Genomic DNA, 6,163 nt, shown 5'->3' on the forward strand with positions numbered 1-6,163 from the left:
ACAATATCAAGCTCATTTTAAAAGAATGTAAAATGTTATTCATTGGGTGGCTCGTGTTGCCTAAAAGTGAACAGGCTGTAGGACACTGATATCGGCAGTAAAAACATGTCGGCAGGCATTAGACTGCCCTCGTTAAGCACAAAACTCATTATGGCATGCCTCGCTCCCCTGCTGAAAGAAAGAATGAGCATTTCCTTCCATTTGGAGGAAAAAAAAAATAAAACAGTAGTTAGCCTTTTCTATCTGTATCTCCCAGAAATGTTTGGTTGTCTGGGACCCATGTGTGGAGGGAGATAAAGCCGAGAAGGGTTAGTAATACAGCACAGCTATTTAAGAGGCTGTAATGATATTCATTAATTTAGATTCATTTCAACTTCCATCTGGAGAGACAGAGACAGAAAGAGAGAGAGAGAGAAATGAGAGAGTCACGGGATATAAGATTCGGAAAGACCAGGATATCGAGGTTTTAGTTGGGGGTCAAAAAGTTAAGCTGGAGTCACAAAACTCAGATGAGAAAAGTAAATACTGAAAAGCGAGTCAATCAACTGCACAGTCTTTTCCCTGGAATAGAGTTTTTTTTGTTTGTTTTTGGAAGTTAACCTGTTGGATAAGTACGAGTTAGTATGTTGTGCTGCTGTGAGGCTACGTGGAAGTGCTGCGTGCATTTTATGGAAATAGAATATAGGAACTTCATATTCATTCAAAAATGCACTGCTTCCACTGCTTTTTTATTTTTTATTTTTCATCTCTTTGACTTTCAGACAGAAAACACATTTCTATGTGTGTTCCGTCCTCAAATCCATCCAAATCCTCCAGCCAGACTATCCATCCAACGCTGGCATGGTTGTAAATTGCACATGGGAGGTAAAGGTGGCGCGTGTGTTTGTCACATTGTGCTGATATCTGGTGTCCTTGGAGAGGTGTGTCACTTCACAGCACAGTGCGGAAAATCAATATGTTAAAGCAATCAGTGGACTTTGCTGTCCACCGAACTAAGGCGGCGGCTCACAAAACACAAACATGCAATCACACAGATGTATAAAACTGATGACTAAATGCACATTAATTTTTGGCCAATTGGGGGGCATCAGAAACAAGCTGTGCAACCCACTTTCGTATTGTTGCCATTTCATCTGGAGGTTTTCTGGCCTCTAGGTGAATATAGGTACAATATTTACTCAGTTTTTGCTCCTTTGTGGTCTTAATTAAACCCTTGAGGGAAATCTCTGAGTGTTCAGCTGCTAAATGCTCCACTATATTTGCCAGGTATTCTCTAACCTTGTGTGTCATTCTTCTTGAGCTGCGTAGGTGCATTTGTTGTACCTTTTTACCTGAAAACAGCTAGAAAACACTCTGAACTGAAACTGAACAAAACCAGTAAAGTTGCAAACAAAAAAAAACAACAAGCGTAATGAGGTGAAAAACACTAAAAGAGTAACACTACCTGTCTGTGGGTTTGCTACTATAGTGTGCACATTCAAAGCACATTATAGTTTTTTTTACCCATAGTTTTGATTCAAAATTGCGATTAAAATCAAAATGCATTCCACAGATGCATCCTAATTCTGAAGGAGCCTGTTAGAATTTGTTACTGTGACTCTGCAGCTGCCTAATCTCCATCAGAAATTGCATTGTCAGGCTAGGGTCCATATCAGTATTCACTCGTTGTTCCGGGCAACATATGGTCCTCATCACCCTGGAGAACACTTGGCAGGTCTTCGTCATAGGCTGGACAAATTAAGTGAAATTATCACTCAGGAAAAGTTTTAGAAAGGTAGTCCTTGCCAAAGCCACTTCAACACCACAACTTTTTTTTTTTTTTTTCCTCACCTTTTTAAAATCTTTTCGGTTCTATGCCAGTATGCTTGGACTTTTTTATTATTAAGTCTTCAGCCTTGTATGATGAACACCTTTCCAATAAATGCAAAATATATCACACAATGTAGTGTGATGTCAGTGTAATTTCCTACAAACCCACGTCTAGAGTACATGCATTCATAATGGGGCTTGTGTTTGACCGCAGCATTACACCACATGCAATATTAGATCTGGCAAAAAGGTGCTTAGATGCATGATTGCTACACTCTGCTGTTTACAAGATCACCTGTAGTGAAAGTGACCAGTACATTCCTTGTAAACATAATATCGGCTTGTCCCACTGCCCCCGTAAATGACTTTGCATGGTGTTGCGAGGCTACAAGGGTCTCCAACGGAGACTCTGGGTCAATGGTAACTGCTGCGAGTCCCAGATGATTACAGTTGCTGTCTTTCTCACAGAAGCAAACTACAAACAGTTTCATACAGATGCTATTCAACTGAATACGGCTTAAGAGCTTTAACGTGTCAATATACTGGTGGTTTTCCAAATTCCGTCAAAGGATCAGATGAACAGTCACTTCAGGCACTTTGAGGTGTTTATTCATGCTGCTGACAGCTTGTTGTCAGAGGTGATGGAATGCATTGATTCTTTTTCTCCTTCAGTTAAGCCATTTTTCAGTAATGTTGGTGATATTTTTGATCAGGGCTTGACATTTGGCCAGCATGTCAAGGGCTGATGTACTACTTTCAGAGCTGTGGATTTTGAGGCTCCTTGTTACATTACTGATTTAACACAGCTCTATTTCATTATTGGGTCATTTACTACATCCTCTGGCTGGGGCTTGTCAGTTAAGCCATTCAGATTTTCAGACAGCATCAAAACTAATTCCTGTCTTGAAAAGATGCATTTTGCTTGCTTGTCTTTTTGCCAACAGGCTTTTCTTTTTCTATCCGGCTTGAACATCTCTTGCTGGAGACTAAAATGTGCCCTCATTTTGCACAATAACTGTTTATAAGATTCACTGACAGCATTTAATTCGAACAACAAAGTGCACAACAGGAGGGTGCTACAACAACTTTAACCTGATGTGATAGACGGACTCTGGATGCCAGCTATTTTCGAGCCAGCACTCAATATCCCTCTAAATCTTTCCCCATCTCTCCATGAAAAAGATTCATGTTCAACATTTCTAATGCCAGACAAGTGTGTCCTTGATGCACGAGGCATTCATTAGGTGCACTTACTTCAGTCCATCCTTTCAGCATGGCTGACTAGGGAAAATAAGTTATAATTTTTTCTTTTTTTTGTGTGCTTTTGGTTCTTTTAAGATATTTGCTATGATTACTGTTGTACTTTGATGGAGATTTGCAGAGACAGGACTCCTCTAGAAGATGATTTAAAGCCTTCTACTGTGACCACAGAGTAGTGAAATTTAACCTAAATACATAAATGACTGTTTTCGAAAGTTAATAATTAAATTAAAGTTGTGACCAGAGATGTCCATTATTTCATTTTCAATACGTGCATTCTGGAGCTCCTGTCACACGCTTCAAGCCTTGATTTCACAACCACAACTTAGCGAGAGTTCCAAATAGCAGCTGGGAACTAATTTTGCCGAGTTCTGTTTCCTCCGGATGTTGTTTCAGTTCTTTGGAAAATGAAAAGGCTTGCCTGTTGAGATATTAAAGCACAGGGAGGAATGTAAGATGGTGGGGCTGAACCACGTAATATTTTATAGAAAAGGAAGAGCACTTTCAAGTCAGTCCGAGCACCACAAGCCCAAGCTGACGTTATATGGTCAAATTGATAAAAACCTTTTGAGCATGATGGACCTTTTTACAAAAGGAAAGCATTTAAATCAGACAGAAGGACATTGCACACACCAGTCAGAAGAGGAAAAGTTAATTTTAGAAAATTAGATAGTTGGACTACGGCTTGACTGTAGCGAGTACATTTAGACAAAGGGATTCTTGGTGGAAATACTTATTTACATTGTACTTCATTGGAGAAAAAATGAATAGCTATTTTTGTTTATGTGAGAGCAAAGCCTTGATTATGCTCCCTTGCAGATGCACAGTCGTGGACACTTGTGCACTTGTAGCTACGCCTAATATACTACATTGATAGTCTGCTGGATTCTGCATGGGAGACCCTGTTGCATGTATGTGCAGCAGGTCAGATCTACGTATTCCATGCATGCACGCGACTGACCTTGTAGCATAGAAATACATTTTCCGCATGGGATGCACACGGACTCTGAGGGACTTGGCGAGATGACAACTCTCGCATTCTCCCAAACACAGAAAGCATAACACCGACCTTGGAGAGCATGTGGTCTCAGTGTCAGGTTTGTGTGAAGTAACGGTGTGATATGAAGTTGCTCTGTGCATATCCAAACACTTTCAAATTCTAAGCACAAAACAATGTTTGGACCACTTTGCTGGAGTGCCAACGATATTCACAAATTAAGCCTGATGGACAGGATAATTATATGTCAATTAAACACTGTTAAAACTTGCCTTAAAAATGATTTATGAACAGACTTGAAGTATTTTTGATTTGTGAGTAAACAGTGGCAGTATCTTATAGCACTGCTCGCACTGACTGACTCGGGGGGGGGGGGTCCTGTTTTACACTTATACACTTACACTTATATTACTATCTGTGCGTCTCTTTAAATGATGAAATTTCTGCATAGCATTTATGTTGTTGTGCTCTTTGTTTTCCACCATGTAATCATTTTGTTTACCTCTCTGGGCATTTACTCAAGTTTATTTATTGTCAGAAAGAGTGTAATTAGAACACTTGGAGATCCTTCAAATCACTTAAGATACTTGGTAGTTGAAATTCATCATAATTATTGTTTTTGACGACATAAAAGCTGAAAGAAAATCCTGTTTTTTGTTTTTTTCTATTTTTTATTATTTTTTTAAATAATGAGGCATTTCCCGTTTAAGAGAGATGACTTTGTTAGCTTCTCTCTAAAATCATGTATCTTCTCAGTCCAAAATATGGACCTTGCTGTTCTCAAAGAGATCTCTTTAACCCTTCAGATGCAGGTGGATTGCTGAGTGTTGCCCTGGGGAACTGGCTCCCTGTGGTGTGACGTGTGGTTGAGTCGTTGTTTAGTCTCACCGTATATACAGCAGGCCTGTGCTGTCGCCATCACACTGGACTGCATTATACAGGATTGCTCAGCTTTTGTTCTGGTGTTTTACCCTCAGGGTGAACCAGGTTTTGTCTAAGAGTGTTGTTGGGTCTGAACCAGTGGCAAAGGGATGCTGTGTTTGGAGCAAATCTTTTTAACTTTCTCAGACAATGTGGACACATACGGGATGGCAATGTTGTAACTGCACTGCTTTTATTCTCCGTTTGACATTGTTGGGGTTTTTCCAGATCTCTTTGCTAATTGGACAGTCGCCTACATTAAGTGACTGACGATGCATACTTATGCAATTTAAATCCCTACGTAACAAAGTGTTTAACTGTAGCTTGTAAATTGTGAATCTGTGCGCGATAGCTCACCTGTTTAAAATGAGCAGAAGTAAACAACATGATCTGTCATTAGACCTTTTCTCATCATACATTATAGCAATAGGTCATAAATTAAGCTACTTATGTTGATCCACATGTGGAAATCTGCTTAACTCTTGCTTTTGAGATCCTGCTGCGTGTGTATAATAAAGTCGGAGTAAAGAATCCTACAAGTAGCTGGAAATAACAAGCTAAACTTCAGCTCCTGTTAACATTTTGTTGAAGCCCAGATTGTATTTATTTTTGGCAAGTCCAATTAATGTGATAAATAATATAGCTTTATTTTGAGGACTGTTTGTTTTGCAATGAAAATCAAATGAAAGGACAAAGAGGGAAAAAATGTGTGTTTTGCATTCTCTGTTATGCTATTGGAGTGATTTGGTGAAATTTAGAAAAATCTTTCCCAGAATTGCTTTGCAAAAGTTGAATCATATCACTTGGTAAGGAAAAAGGCCTCTTGTGTTATGTTTAAAGCGGTCAAAATCAGGGTTTGTTCATGATTCTGAGTTGACTGTTAGCATTTATATTTCACCACAAACACTTCTTTGTTGAAAAAGGCCACACTGGAGGCAACAGTGCTAAACACCGAGCCACCTCGCAGCCCTAAATACTGAATATAAATCAGTAAATTAGTTTTGTTTTCGTGCAACAATGCAAATAACTAAGTGGTGGGACTGGGTTCCTGGAGTTACTTTTTAGAGTGTACATGCGTGTGTTCAGTTTACATACACTGTGCAGCAAATAGAAATAATGTTGGTAATCCTAACTGACCTAAAACAGGAAAAGTTTAGTCTGGTTTATTGTCAGACA

Source organism: Stegastes partitus, unplaced genomic scaffold (genome assembly GCF_000690725.1).
Source record: "Stegastes partitus isolate 25-593 unplaced genomic scaffold, Stegastes_partitus-1.0.2 Scaffold385, whole genome shotgun sequence".
Lineage (NCBI taxonomy): Eukaryota > Metazoa > Chordata > Actinopteri > Pomacentridae > Stegastes > Stegastes partitus.